This window comes from Typopeltis vanoorti, chromosome 23, assembly GCF_054136105.1.
Source record: "Typopeltis vanoorti isolate ZY-2024b chromosome 23, IOZ_Tvanoo_1.0, whole genome shotgun sequence".
Lineage (NCBI taxonomy): Eukaryota > Metazoa > Arthropoda > Arachnida > Uropygi > Thelyphonidae > Typopeltis > Typopeltis vanoorti.
In genome coordinates, this window is record NC_143571.1 from 51,852,040 (window position 1) to 51,867,965 (window position 15,926).

General features: G+C 34.8%; 1 non-coding gene across 1 annotated transcript; it reads right to left on the bottom strand.

Annotated features, from left to right (window-relative positions):
- Positions 1-15,562: 15,562 nt before the first annotated feature.
- TRNAK-CUU (transfer RNA lysine (anticodon CUU)) lies at positions 15,563-15,635 on the bottom strand. The gene has a single exon. It is a non-coding gene; the product is annotated as a tRNA-Lys (tRNA).
- Positions 15,636-15,926: the final 291 nt, after the last annotated feature.

Genomic DNA, 15,926 nt, shown 5'->3' on the forward strand with positions numbered 1-15,926 from the left:
ATACGCCAGTAATCCCTCATTAGGAGGGGAGAATGAACCCATACTAGGACGGACGAGAAGAATAGGATAATAGGTTGCCAGATATTGGAAAACCAAATACGGGACATGGGTGACAAAAGAATTATAATGATGCTTTATGCCATGAAATGCCATAGTTATTTCAGCAGCAATAACAAAAGCGACCAATGAATGGGACCATCGCTGCCATGCCGCCCCTGCAAACCCAATTATTTTCCTCGAATTGTCAGTTTTTATGGCTTACAAATCAATTGAAGTTGCATTATTCAAAAAGAATACTGAAAATTATAATTGCTTAACATAATATTTATAATTTTATCTTTTCATTAAAATACGGGACATTAGGCCGTCCCTACATGTACAATATGGAACAGCAAAATTCGACGTAAAATACAGGACAGTCCCGTATATACAGGACGTCTGGCATGCCTATATTATAATATTAAATACAGCTATAAAATGGTGCCAAAACACAGAAGAAGTGGAGCGCTAACAAGAATAGCAAAATAATGAACAAGAAGGTTTTCTCTGCTAAAGACAATATTGAAAATAATTTAATCTCCAAAATCGCTAGGTTAGAGCAGATTATTAGACAGACGACGAGGGAATTAGCGAATGTTCAGTGGAGTTAAGAGATACATTGAAAGAATAAAAAAGTTTTCAGCAAAATGGAAAACAACAAAGCATGGAATAAGGTAAGCTAGTGCGTAATAATAAAAATCTAGTAATCAAAGTTGATTACAAAAAGAAGGATGTCATTTGGCATGGTGACTCAATCATAAAATATGCGATTGATGAACGGGTTATAAAAGTCAAGTTTTCTCGGAGCAAAAATTTAAAAACAAAAATATATTATCAAAGGGGTTATTTCAGTTAAAGACATAACTATTCTGCCTCCGGTTGGTGACAGTGATCATGTGGTACTCACTTGGGAAGTGGCTAAGTTTATGAATGTTCCATTCAGAAAAAGTTAAATGCTGAACTACAAAGCAGGAAATTGTGACTAACTATGTTGGGTTCTGCACCATGGTATCAGTTATTGGATGGGAAGGGTGCCGATAGTGCATGGAAAGTGTTTAAAAATACTTAACCCCTTAACGTACCAATTAAAAATCAGAAAGCGGTCGTTTTCCTGCCGATTTGTTGGGCGAGTTTTGGGCGAGGGTGATTTGGTGGATCAAATTCACCATTATTTGAAAAATAATGATTTTGTGCAAACGCAAACGAAATAGCCGATATACGCCGTTGGCAACTTTTCTCGGCTGAAAGGAAATAGGCACAAGATTGTCTAGCGTCTATATCCGGTTGTCTTTATATGTGAAATCAAAATTCAAAATCAATTTTGGTGCAATAAACAAAAGACGTGTCACAGACGTCTTTGTATATTAAGGGGTTAAATGATGTGATATCAGAATATGTCCCTAGAATTTAAAGAATAAATAGAGTAAGGAGTGAAACGAATGTGTAATCTAATTAAGCAAGGGATTTGTAAGAAAAATAAGCTGTGAAGGAATATAGCGTGCATAAGGATGATATTAGATTTGATAATTATAAGAAGAAGGCCAGAAGAGTCACAACCGTTGTACGGAAGCTAAGTCTGAGTACGAAACGAAATTGTCTCTGCAAGTCTTAAAGACAACTTAAAAGAATTCTATCATATTGCTGTAAGTAAAAGAAAGAATGAATTTGAAAGAATAACTCTACTGAATGCAGATGGTATGCGGGTGACTGATGCAGAAGTGATTGCTCCAGTAATGAGCAGCCATTTTGCTAAAAACTATCAACCTGGTGTGTGCAACATCGAACTCATCGCTACCTCTTCACTGTATGAGGAAACTCATGTATATTAGCAGGAAGTACTACATTGCACTAACTGAATAAGAATTCTGTAATAGGAACTGATGGGATATCAGCACGGATGATAAAAGGGTGTTCAGCTGAACTGGCTATTCCTTTGACCAAGCTATATAATTAGAGTCTCAGAAGAGGGATGATTCCACATTAGTGGAAAGAATGTATGGTAATTCCATTGCACAAGGGTTGTGTAAAAACTGATGTATTCAAGTATCGACCAATCAGTATATCAGGAGTGATGGTGAAGATTTTGGAAACGTTGGTTATGGCTCGCATTCAGGAATGGGTTGATAGAGAATCTTTACTTTGCAACGAACAGCATGGGTTTACTTAGGTAAGGTCATGTTTTAGCAACTTGTTCACATTCTATAATAATATTATTATTGAGCTAGACAACGGGAATGTGGATTTTGCTAAGGCTTTTGATGGAATATAGCATGGACGACCGTTTCATAAATTGAAGAATATGGGATTAGATTATAAACTATTGGCATGGATAAGAGGATGGCTTGACAGATATCAAAAAGTCGTATATGGGGGAGGGAATAAGAAAATTCAAGGTTACCAGTGGTGTGCCTCAAGGATTAATCCTTGGTCTATTGTTATTCAATCTGTAAATTAATGATATTAGTAAGGATTTGACATGCGACATACAGCTATTTCCTGATTTTGAAAAGTTAGGTACGATGATCAGGAGTGCTGTTGACATGCAGTATTTGCAGAATGATTTGAAGATTTTAATAGACTGGAATTTTGGGCAAGTGAAAATGGCTGTCATTTCAATGTTAATAAATGTAAGGTCATGCACTTTGGTGTGATTAGATATCTAATGTCGTATTATATTGGTAGGATTATGCCAGAAGAAACATATCATACTAGATTTCTTGGAGTTTTAGCAGACAGGAAGTTGAAGTTCAATGGTCACATAATATAGCAAATATTGCAAATAGATCTCAGAGAATAATGGCAATACTGAAACGAACCTCAATATGTAAAGATAAATAAGACATTTTGGCTCTTTACTAGGCTTTAATAAGGCCTCACTTGGACTTCTGAAATACTTATACAGAATTTCAGTAAATGGAATATTTCATTTTATGAAGGGTGGGGAAATGGCGCGAGGGCATCCATGGAAGGTGAGAATGAATGCTGACAAAAAGGGGGTGAGGGCTATATTTTTGCGTGAATGAAATCAAGAACAAGTATGACAGCTGGTGCGAATAACATGGCTTCCCTCGATAAGTTCCTGACTCCATGGAGGTCTCGCTTAATAATAATAAAAAAATAAATATAATAATAATAAATTAAAGCAATAAATAATATATGATAAATCATACACCTACGTCATGGAATGTCGATTTGAGAAAGGCTAAAAAACGAGATATTTCATTTTTTATCACCAATACCCAAGGGTGGATTAAACAGCCTGGGGTCTCCTGGCGGTATAATTTATGGAGCAGTCTTAAAAGTGTTCATATATGTATATGCTATAAAGAGAACTTAGGGCTTCAATATAACACAAAATTCATCATAACATACATAATATGTGATTTCATATTTTTATCTCAAAACATTGCAATCATTTTTTCTTTATATCATCAACCATAAAATATATAAAATATATAAAAATTAAAATTATAACAAAACAATAAAATATTTTAATAAGAAAAGAAAGAAATATATTTAAGTTGGAGTATAAAAGTTAAATAAATTTTTTACTCGATTTTTCTCTAGCAAATTCATGAATTAATTTCGAAGTATTGATGTTATTTAATACTTCTTGTTTCACATACAATATATGTTTAATCTTTCTTCTGACATCCTACGTGAAATGACCAATACTTGTTCTTCCAAATATGATGATGTATGTTCTTCGATCGGTATAAATCCCAGAAATCTTTCTTTTATATCACGATTTAGCAATACATATTTTATTACAAGTGTCAGTTGATCCATATTGGAAACCTTAGGTGTCGAGTCGTGTATAAGACTAATAATTTGCAGATATTAGTTCTTCTACCATAAGTGCTGTTACATGTTCGATAATGATGCCTATGAATTCATTGCAAACATTATGTGACAAATAATTAATATTTCCCCATCCTCGATTGCCACATTTTTGTAAATATAATTTCAAAAAATTGTCATTTTCAAGCATGTCAAGTAGTTTCCGTTTCTGTTTGAGTTTTGAGATTCATTGTTACCTCTAAATGTTTTTTTTTGAAAGTTCATGGTTGGACAAAGCTGTAGTAATAGTTTTACAAATTTGGAAGTTTTGGAGTTGGCCTTGAACTTGGAACCACCAAGTTCGATACCCGCTGGATCCGCCTCTGCCAATATCCACTACATTTGAAAATATTAATAGTAATAATAAGAGCCATTCTCCCTTTTAATTTTTTAATTACAGATTTATAGTTTTTTACATTACACTTTTCCTTTTCGTGGTTTTATTTCATTTATTTATTTTTATGCGTCTTTATTTCTACATTGTTTGGAAACCCTACTATAGAGACCAAATATGCAACTTTTTCAAGTCACTTTTGATCTCCACTAAGCGAGGAGGTGGTCTCTAACTGGGAGATGAAATTCATCTCTTATTTGAGGGAAATCACAAACATCCACGCCCATGGCAGAATTCAAATCTGCAGCTTGTTCGTTGGAAATCAAATACGCTAACCACTTGGCCAACCAGGCTGACAAATATTTTTGTTACATTTTTGTTTCCCATAAAAAAGTGACAAAATCTCTCCGACAAATCTTTATTATTATTATTATTAAATGTCGATATGAGAAATAAAAGGAAGGATACATCTAGGTTGGATGGCTATTGGGAGAAAAAGATATCTTTCAAAGATGATAATCCCATTAGTTTGAAGAGAAAGCTTTTGATCAATGCGTCTCTTACCTGTAATTACACATGGCAGAGAAAGCTGTAACTTAACTCAAATTATGAATCGTAAATTGAAAGTTGTCCAAAGAAGAATGGAAAGGAATATGCTCAGCGTGACACTTAAGAACAGGATTTCTGTTGATAAGAAATCAAAGTATTGAGCACACTGCAAGATATAACAACGTAAGTTGGCATAAATTATTGACAAAATGGGGACTTATGGATGGCAGTAGACAACGAGGAAGAGATGGCGACATGAAATTATTAGGATTACTGGAATGCAATAAATGAGAAAAGCTGAAGATAGGATGACTGGAGAAGATTGGGGGAGAACGTCCAGCAGTGGACAGATCCAGGTTGAAGAAGCAGAGGAAATTATTATATGAAACCTCCATGGTGTCCAAGGATCAGCACTGAAGGGCCGTCCACATCACACAACTTGCAGTCTACGTTACTTAATTTTCAATTTATATGCCACACACACACACACACACACACACACACACGCACGCCACGCCGCCTGTCATCCACCAATAGTATTTTTCAGAGTGTGTTCTCCTGGCTGATTTGCTGTATGCGGATGACAAGACCAAGTTTCTTTTTTTTTTTTTTTCTTTTTTTTAACCCTCTGCTACCTGCATGAGATATGCTAATTTACCTTCATTACTTTCAGAAATAATAATACAGAAAAATAAAAGAAGAATATTTATTTCAGTTGCAATTTTCACAATAAGCGAAATAACTAAATAAGGTTAAACTTAATAAAAATAATAATAAATCTGAAGTTATGCGTGTACAGTATCAACATAAATCAACAAAGCTTGTACAATTCTACTAGAAAGGAAATAACCGTGTTCAGGTGGGATAAAACACAATACTGAGAAGGTGGATCATTTGTTTGTGCTTTATAGCTTGTAGAATAACCCAGTTGAGCAATCGCTAAAAACTTCGAAGCGCTAAGAGAGTGATAGAAAGATGCGCAGAGACAGCCAAAGAGACTCATACAAATCTAGTTCGTCTGTGACCTTTCAGCGAAAATATACACTGAAATTGACAACAAAGCATGTTAGCTTATAAAGTGAGGGGTTTGACCCTTTTCTTTACTTTAAAATGACACTATAGGGGGCCATTCTTTAACTCGAATCCCACATAAAGCCTACGAAGTCTTCTCTCTTCTATGGCGAATGCACTTCTGCTGCTTTTGACAGGTGCAGAGATGGCGAAATACTATCAGCCTGTTGAAAGTATAAATACGAAGTTATTTCTACAGTTTTTTCAGTGATTCGACGTCAAGTAGCTTGAGTTTTTCCACTATAGGAGACAGGGCAGAGTACAACGTGCTTCGTCATACAGTACCATAAAAGGTTAGAGATATTCCTTTACTTCTTAAATTACATTAACCCAGAAGTAGTATATTATTTGCGATGTTTCTATTTGAGAAAAGCAAGCAAATGAAATATCTGAGGCATTTATTTGAGATCGAATGTAATTCTTTCATAGCAAATTATTAGGAGTGATATTTTAGAAATAGTGCTGGCTTGACTCAATTTATTAGTAAAGTCAAATAGTTTATGAAAAAATATATTAAAATTACATAACAAAGATATAATAATTCTTATTTATAATAAAATTTAAGAACTTTATCTGTATTTAAAAAAAAACTGAGGGATATTTGGTACACCTATTTTTATCATTTTTAATGAAATATATAAGTGAGCTACCAGTTTTTATTTATATTTGAGAATACCCTTGGAGGGCAATGGATGGCAATGCTGTAGCCAATGAATTCTAACTGAGGCTTCGTTTTGCTGTTACCCTCCTGTCATGATCAGAGCTTTAATAGCTCAATACAACTTATTCCTACACTGTCCTCTACAGATAACGGGGAAGATGAAAAGCATTCTTGCTTCGCCCCTTTAAGCCAGTCCTTATAAGGATAAGGACTATTTATATTTTCTGGGGGTTTAATTGTAATCTCCAGTCTTTAAACCATTTTTCTAGATTCAGGATGGTGTCTTGTAGTTTTTTGGTAGCACATGCTCGTCTTCTTGTGAAGAGTATCCCCCAAAGGAGACATCACCCTGTTCAACTCTAAAATTCCCTGGAAAACTGAAGCAAAATACCTCGGAATACTTCTCGATAAGCGATTATGCTTCAGCAGCCACATCAAGAGCACATGCACCAAAGCTTCAAAAGTTATCGCCCAGATGTACTCCTTGATCAAGATACAGCAAACTAAGCACAAGAAATAAAATACTACTGTACAAGCCAGTGATCCGTCCCACAGTCATATACGCCTCCCCAGCCTGGAGCCATACCTCCAAGACAAACATCCTCAAGCTACAAAGACTACAGAACAAATGCCTGCGAATGATTCTGGACGCCCTGTGGTTCATCAGGAACGCTCAGATCCACCGGGACATAAATATCCCCTACATCTCTCCACTACTACGCTCCCTAGCAGAGAAATTCTTTATGAAGCCATCTACGCATCCAAACCAACTAATACAGCAAGCCGGAAACTATCACGGTAATGACCACTGGAAACATAAAAGACCGAAAGCCATTCTAACACCCAATGACGAATAACCACTTCTGCCCACTCAGGGCGATCTAAAATAGCTCACAAATCTCTCCCATCACTGCTCCCGAAACAGACAACATGGAATATGAAAAGCGTCAAGCTTCACCCTCTGCGCCATATATGTCCTGCGTCCTGCGTTATTTATATTTATAATATATAATATAATATATAATATGACCATCAGATATCCTTGGAGAGTAATGGATGGCAATGCTGTAGCCAATGAAGTGCTAACCGAGGCTCGGCTATTGCTGTTACCCTCCTGCCATGATCAGAGCTTTAATAGCTCAATAACACCTTGCCCATACCCTGTCCCCTACAGATAACGGGGAAGATGAAAAGCATTCTTGCTTCGCCCCTTTAAGCCAGTCCTTATAAGGACTTATTTATAATATAATTTTTTTTATTTTACGACGAGTTCCACATTTCGGATATAATTTATAATATAACATATAATAATATAATATAATATATAATATATTTGTATGAGAAATTACAGAAATTGGCAATCTACCCAAGTAGTGTTTTTTGTTTAATTTGTTATGACAGTGAATTAAGTTTGGTAATGTTGTTCAGTCCGTGCGGTTAGCCTAGTGCAGGGGTCGCTAAACTTCTTTGACCGTCGACCCCTTCAAGAGTTTCTTAACTTTTTATCGACCCTCCTCTATTTTACTATTACGTAATTATGACAGGACAAGCAAAAAAGACGCTTATGTGAGTTTTTAGATTGTTTATTTTATAGTTACAGTGTTTATTGTATGGATAATATAGTATATATTATTATATTGGCTTAACGTCAAAGGGATACGTTTTTGTTTTTGACTTCCTTCTTAACATTGCATATTTGATAGGAGGGATAAATAATATATAAAATTTAATTTAGATAACAAAGTAACAATAATACAATCTTCCTTATATATATGAAAATAAGACTTTGGTAAATACGTCATTTTGGCCTACTTGATTGACCTCCGTAACTATTTTCATGACCTTGCTCCATCTTACAGGTCCTATTCATGTCACTGTTCCCACGATTCTCTCTTAACTGCGTTGTCATTCAGGATGGAAGTAATCCAAGTTAACCGAATTAAATATTACCCGTACAATGATGTCTTATATTTTTCTATCGACGCCTGAACCAGAATCTACCCCTAACAAAGCTATATCGACCCCTGGGGATCGATATCGACCACTTTGGCGACCACTGGCCTAGTGGCTTTGCGCTTCACAACCATATACCTAGATGACTGTCCTAGGTTCGATTCCCGTCGACAACGTGAGGATCTTAAGGATCTTTCTCAGACATAGCCAAGTTAGCCGGTCTTGGGCGTGGACAGCAGGTCCCCCCCCCCCCAGTTTTTCTGGGGTTTTTGATTCCGCAAGCAGGCAAACCGGCCCCTTGAACACACAGAGTGCAGTCGTAGGATATAGTACGGCAAGGATGGCAACGGGAAACCTCCTTGCTCATAGAAAAACCAGGAAGAAATTTTTTGCTGGGTTTTCTGGCATAGTGGATATGCCTCCGCTTAGAAATCAACAGACTATGGCGTTCGAATTCTACAAGTTGGATGATTGTGAATGTGTTTTGGTGGAAGAAGCTTCAAAGCACGTTGTAAGACCATCAACATCTTGCTAGCTGGAGGACTGGAGTGGCCTGAAAAAAAGTGTCAATATATGTCATTTGAGATTGGTTAATAAAAATGGCAACTATGAGAAGAAACATGAAATTTATCGGGCACTGCAAGAAATGTAAATCTGCTGCCGAATAAGCAGTTATGCGGGAATATGACATCCACGTACAAGAGTTATGTACGTTAAAAAAAAAAAACTTAGGTTACAGAAGATGAATATTTAAATCAACCCTTAAATGTGAGGAGTCTTAAGTCATTTATTCCCACACCCCAGTGAGAAAAGCTAGAATAACCTTTCTGGCAAAGTTGCTGGTAAAAGAGGCGGCCTAAATGAACTGAAGGCAGATTTAGAAGCCAAGTCTCGATGGAAGACTAAAAAAAGTTATTCGTATAAATAAAAGAATTTATTTATTTTTTCGTTCAACATATTAAAGAAACATAAATTTGTAATTACGTCTATTACAAATGAAAGTGCAGTATACTTAATACTGTAATTGTACATATGATAAATAGAATGTTTGATATTTTTCAGTCTTGTAAGTTTTGTCTCTTATTTATCGCATAAATAAAAGACAGTTATAAATAAATATTTTTAGAGACATGCATTCTAGTGAGATGACCAGATATAATGTTTAAGAAATAAGGTCGATTATTTTATACAGTCCAATTTAGAATCATTTAATAATGATCACTCCAGTTCCCACCTAACGCAAGAACACTTCTGAAATAACCCAAGTATAATAAAAATAAGTGTTTTGCACAATAATATTCTTGAAGAGTCGAGTCCTTCATTATCGCAAAAACATTAACCCAAAGCTGTTTTCTGTAATATATTCTCTAAATTGTCTCCTTTCTTTATTTTTTATTTTTTCGCAGTATATCGTTTCGAATATATTTCCATTAAATTTGTCTAGTTCTAGTTTAATTAAACATCGAAAAGACTCGATAGAATGTAGTTAAGTTCCTCTCCACTAAATTTCATTCAGTTACATCCAGTTAGATGGAGTTATTACTTTATATTCTTTCCAAAATATGTCCCTGCAAAGCATAAAAGAGAAATTCTCCCAAACAGCTTATTAGGAATTAATGACACGTTCGAATGTTCTCTAAAATAAGTTAGGTTACCAGAAATGCAAACGTAATTTTAAGTTTTAGGTAATACAGGAAAATCTCGCTTAACGCGATTAATTAATCCATCAGTTAATACGCGCTAAGCGAAATCGCGTTAAACGAATACAATAAACAGTAGGAAGAATTATAATTCATTTATCAGTTAGCGTAAATTTGAAAAACAATACAGTATAAGCTATAGTAGAGGATAAAAATCAATTGATTAAATTATATTTAATGTCTAAACTTGATTGGACTACTTTTTTTTTACAAAAAATTTAAGTTAACATGTTTAAATCCTGCTTGAATTTTTCATCTTGTCATGCAATTTGCAATAGCTGGCGATTGCTTTATGAAGAATTCTGCGGACTTCGAAGCACAAACTTTCCTTAGCATACTCAGTGTGATTGAAAACTACTCGTTGCTCAAGTTATTTTGCAGTTATCTTCTTAGTCGTAACATTCTCTTCTTGTTCGCACTTATCTTCTTTTTCTTCTTCTTCATATGCACGCTGTTCTTCTAGTTGAAGGAGATCATTTTCTCTCAACTGTTCTGAATGGGAATCGAGCAAGTTTCTCATTTATTCTTTATCCAGTTCCTTAAATCCAAGTTCTTTTCAAATTATGCTGATTTCTTCAGTAATGTTAGATCTTGGATTTTGCGCACGATAAACTAACATAGGCTTGAGTTTAAAGTCACCTTCTGCTTTGACTCCTAATAAAAGCGTAAGACGAACTTTAGATATTTTAAATATTTTAGATAGAAAGTATCTAAAGACGATCTTTAGATACTTTTGTATCTAAAGATCGTCTTTGTTTAGATACTTCTGGTTGAGATGCTCCAGTTTTAGCTAGGAAATTTTTTTTTTTTGGCATACGCTTCCAAAAGAGACCAATTTCGTCGACGTTGAATATTTGCCGATCGTCATAATCATCCTCCTGAATTATCCTTTGGAATTCTTCAGAAAACCTGGCCGCAGAATCTTAATTAGCGCTAGCAGATTCCCCAGTTATTCTTACGTTATGCAGTCCAGTTCGATTTTTATAACGGTCAAACCATCCTACTCGCAGTAAAGCTTTCGCATTCCTCTTGCAATTTAGTCTCTTTTGATAAGGTAAAATTATTGAGAGCTTTTGTCTGAATATTCCCTGTCAGTGGCGCACCATGGGGAGGACGAGGAACCCCCTCAAAAGAAAAAGGGGAAAAAAACTGGAAAGTTTTCCAAAGATATTTTCCTAATTAAAATTAATTTTTTAAATTTATGTTGTGTCGTGTCTTTTATTTCTATACAACTTATGAATTAGCGATCACATAAGGTGGGAATACCCTATAACTCTCGGAAGTGCTCCCCTCAAGATTAAATCCTGAGTGCGCCACTGTTCCCTGTACTAAGAGGTATTATTTTTTGGTTATAAAATCTTCAATCCAGAGTGACAGATGACGCTCCATCGCGATCATTAAATGGCTTCTACTTCGAGTGATCTGCATGCTTAAAGAAGCAGTAGAAACGTTGCCTTATTCTTTGCTCTTATTTAATATCGTCCAAACTGTAGACTCGCTGTATTCCAGATCTGGCACACTCATCGTATTACTATCCCCACTTTCATGTCTCTTAAGCACTTCCAGATTTTTCGTTCGCTGCAGATTTTCGACAAAAATATCACATAACGTAAAATTTCGCATAGCCTAAAAAATTGCGTTAACTGATTAATTATCGCTTAAAGCGGGAACTAGTATCATTTCACTCAATCGAGCTAACTGATTATCCCGTAGATCGACTTCGCGTTAAGCGAGGTTTTCCTGTATTCAAAGAAAACAGTAACTTTTAAACTCTTTTAAAAGAGATATATGCATTTGACCTATATGTATATGTCAGGACCATCATGTACCAATGCCACATAAGCAATTCATTTCAATGGAAAAATCTCTACTGTGAAAATACAGAGAGGTATAAGACAGGGTGACACAATATCTCCGAAATTATTCACAGCATGCCTAGAGGAAATATTCAAACTTCTTGATTGGGAAAGGAAAGGTCTCAAGATAAATGAAAGATATTTAAGCCACTTACGTTTTGCAGATGACATAGTTACTTCAACTTTACTTCAACTGCTCATGAATTACAGACTCGTATCCATGAACTCCAAATTGCTAGCAAAACAGCTGGCCTAAAGATAAACCTAAAGAAGACACAAGTTGTGTTTTCAATAGCTATGTTCAACCAGAAATAATAAAAATAAATAATCATGAAATTAAACAAGTAGATCATTACATATACTTAGGACAACATATATCAATGGAACGAACATGTAGCTTGGTTCTTGGTTTGGTAAGAACATGTAGCTTGGTTCTTGGTTTGGTAAGAACATGTAGCTTGGTTCTTGGTTTGGTAAGAACATGTAGCTTGGTTTCCTATACACATGTATCCTTCTGATGATGACCTCAATACAAGGGTCGAAACGTCAAGTGTTATTTTATTAATAATAAGTAAAATAATAATTTCAACACGTGTGTTTTGTGTCCCTAAATTCGGAAATATGAATCAATGTAACGAAATATCATGGACGAAATTAAAAGGCGCACGATGCTTTGGTGGAAAAGCATTTGGAAAATTACGTTCAATATTCAAAAGCCAACTACCATTATGCCTGAAGAGAAAAGTTTTTAATCAGTGTATTCTTCCAATATTGACATATGGTTATGAAACATGGACACTAAATGCAATGAAATTCAAAAATTAAGAATAGCACAATTTAGTATGGAGAGAAGTATGCTTGGTATCACAAGACTGGATCACAAAAGGAATACATGGATAAGAAATCAAACCAAAGTGTCTGATATCATAGCAAGAGTGAAACCTCTGAAGTGGGAATGGGCTCGGCATATTGCGCGAAGACAAGATCAACGATGTACAAAAGAAGTACTGGATTTGAGTACACAAGAGGAAAAACGACCACAACGCCGACTTAAATCACGGTAGATTGATGATTTCATCAGATTTGCAGGAGTGACATGGAAAAGGAGAGCAGTGGACAGACAGTTTTGGATTAATCTTGAAAAGGCCTTCATCCAGCAGTGAATCGACAATGGCTTGATGATGATGTATTTGACATATTTCTAAACATTTCTAACACATGGAAGTTATTGCGTTTCGTTTATTGGATGAAATATAGACAAATATTTCATCCGATGTAACATGGACACCACCACCAACAACAACGCAAAAAAAAAGAAAAAAAAATCCAAACAGTAAAAATCATAATCATAAAAATATGTACTCCTAATTATCTTCGACTTTAAAAAGTTAATTTATGGAAGCGATTAGTATTTTATATTCTATATTCATCTTTTCTTGTTTAGTAAGAGTTTCGTTTAACATTAGTACAAATAAATGCATCATTTATGTTTTACATTTTGTGTTGCGTCAGGTTTTTCCTTGTGCATTTCTATAGTCACGGGGAAAAAACTGCAAAGATTATTGATTTTTCTGGCTTTGCGATTCTGAAAAACAAGGCCACACACAATCAATAATAGTAATGGAGAATTACCAGTAAAAGCAAGTTGGTGTACTGTAACCTACTAAGACAACGCGATACTCCTAGTATCCTTTTATTGATTGTAGACATCTAAAATAAATAGGCATATTCTAAATTTATTGCTAAATTTGCTAGTTAGAATTTTTCTTGTTAAAATATATTATTATTTCTTATTAAATAATATCGTTTTTACAGAGTTAGTAAATTTTAATTGTTTTATCGTGTAGCACTAATGTAACAGTTCACTATACAGGGTTTAGGAAGAGGGAGAACACCTTATTTTCTGTAAATATTTATATAAATTTATCACACAGAGAAAGGTAAACACGATTTCCTGTTGTCCTTTCTGAACACACACGCGCGCGCGCGCACGCACGCACGCACGCACACACACACACACACACACACACACACACACACACACACACACACACACACACACACACACACACACACACACACACACACACACACACACACACACACACCTTTTGTGCGTGTGTGCGTGCTGAAGATATGTTATGTATTATGAAATGTATTTATTTATTTATTATTAATAATAATAATTATTATTTTATGTATTTATTATATTCACCGAACTATCTATGGAATCCATTGTTTGTCAGAGGCGTCCGTCTTAAGTGTGTGCGTGTGTGATTCTACGCGAGAACGAGTTTGGTACGATCGCAGACAACAGACTCAGCCTAATAAATTTATTCAGCCTAATAAATGTTCACTCGCGAAAGTGTCTAGAGTGTATCGAGAGTTGTCCAACAACCAGAAACCACCGAACCAACACAGGAGTTGTGATCCGAGACTGCTTATTAATATGAGAGTCCGAAGGAGAGTGACATGCATCATGAACTCGACAAACGAGTCACAATTAGCTGAAGCAGGGCGCAGAACAAACAAGTCTGTAATAGCATATCGAAATTCAGAGTACTTTGAACTCCATCACAGGTGAGATGGAATACCAGGTTCCAGTTATTCCATAATAATATGAGGTATGACAAAAGAATAACCATCCAGTTATTCTTTTGTCATACGAACCTATTCAAAAGTGTATTTTTTGTGATTTTGTAAAACTTTTTTTGTGCAGAAGTTACCGTATCAAAGACCTTTGTTCTCAAAACGATTTATCTCATTTGTTAGATAAAAGATAATATGAAGATAATCCATTATTGGTTAAACAGTGCCTATCCTGAATCAAATCTTTTCAGTTAATTGACGTATGTATTATCTTTCGACAGCTCCAGAGATTTAAGAACTTAAAAAAAAACGACCATTTCAAAACTATTGATATTCGTCATCAAAGAACCTTATTCTTTATAATGCACGTTGACTAAAAATAAACAATCTTCATGTAATGATCAACAATCTTCATATATGGAGCTTGCCTAGCTCCATATGTTATTGGTGTACTACCACTTTCAGACTTCGAGTTCTGAAAGTGAGATTTTCAAGTCGATGTCACAAACAATGGAAGTAGCAAGATTTTCCTATTGGAAATTGGGATTTTTTTTCCTGAAAACCAAACAGGACTACTGCTGAGAATATATGCAATTAACAGATATTTATGGTCTGTTACCGTTGATGAAATTCTACCATTGCCAAATCCAAAATTGGTTGCATTAGTATAGTTAGTTTTCTTCACCAATTAGTAAATTTCATTTTTTTTTATTTTGTGATTTTTTTTAAAGAATGAAGCTTATTTTGGTTTCAACAATTTATTATGGTTAATTTTATTTTATTCATTATATCTTTGTAAGCATTTTTAGCGCATGCGTTTAAGAAATGAATTAGAAATAATTTTTTAGCTGATGTTTCCAATTTTTGGCGAACGAAGAGTAGAAATATAATTGGTTAATTTCAAAGTATTCCTAACAGAAAGTTATTTATAGTGTAGGTATTTAGAAGGTAAGTTAAAAAAAATTAACAACGCCCAACGTGGGGCTCGAACCCACGACCCCGGGATTAAGATTCCCGTGCTCTACCGACTGAGCTAGCCGAGCTTTTTTATTAGTCTTATTGATACATTTTTATAAAGTATGTTTCGACCAATTAAAATTGTGTTATTTATTTGTTCATTTAAACTATTCTTGAAATCACTTTTCGAATTTATCGAATTATACATTATCTGGACTTCGTTTTTCAAAACTGTCACACTCAAAAATAAAGCTCTATGAATAATACAACCAATTACAATAATAATTGAGTATACCAGATGCTTCACTTATATTTCCGGATTATTTTCGTATTGTTGTACTTTTAACACTCTACTCAGTTTTAGATACTGTTTTTTG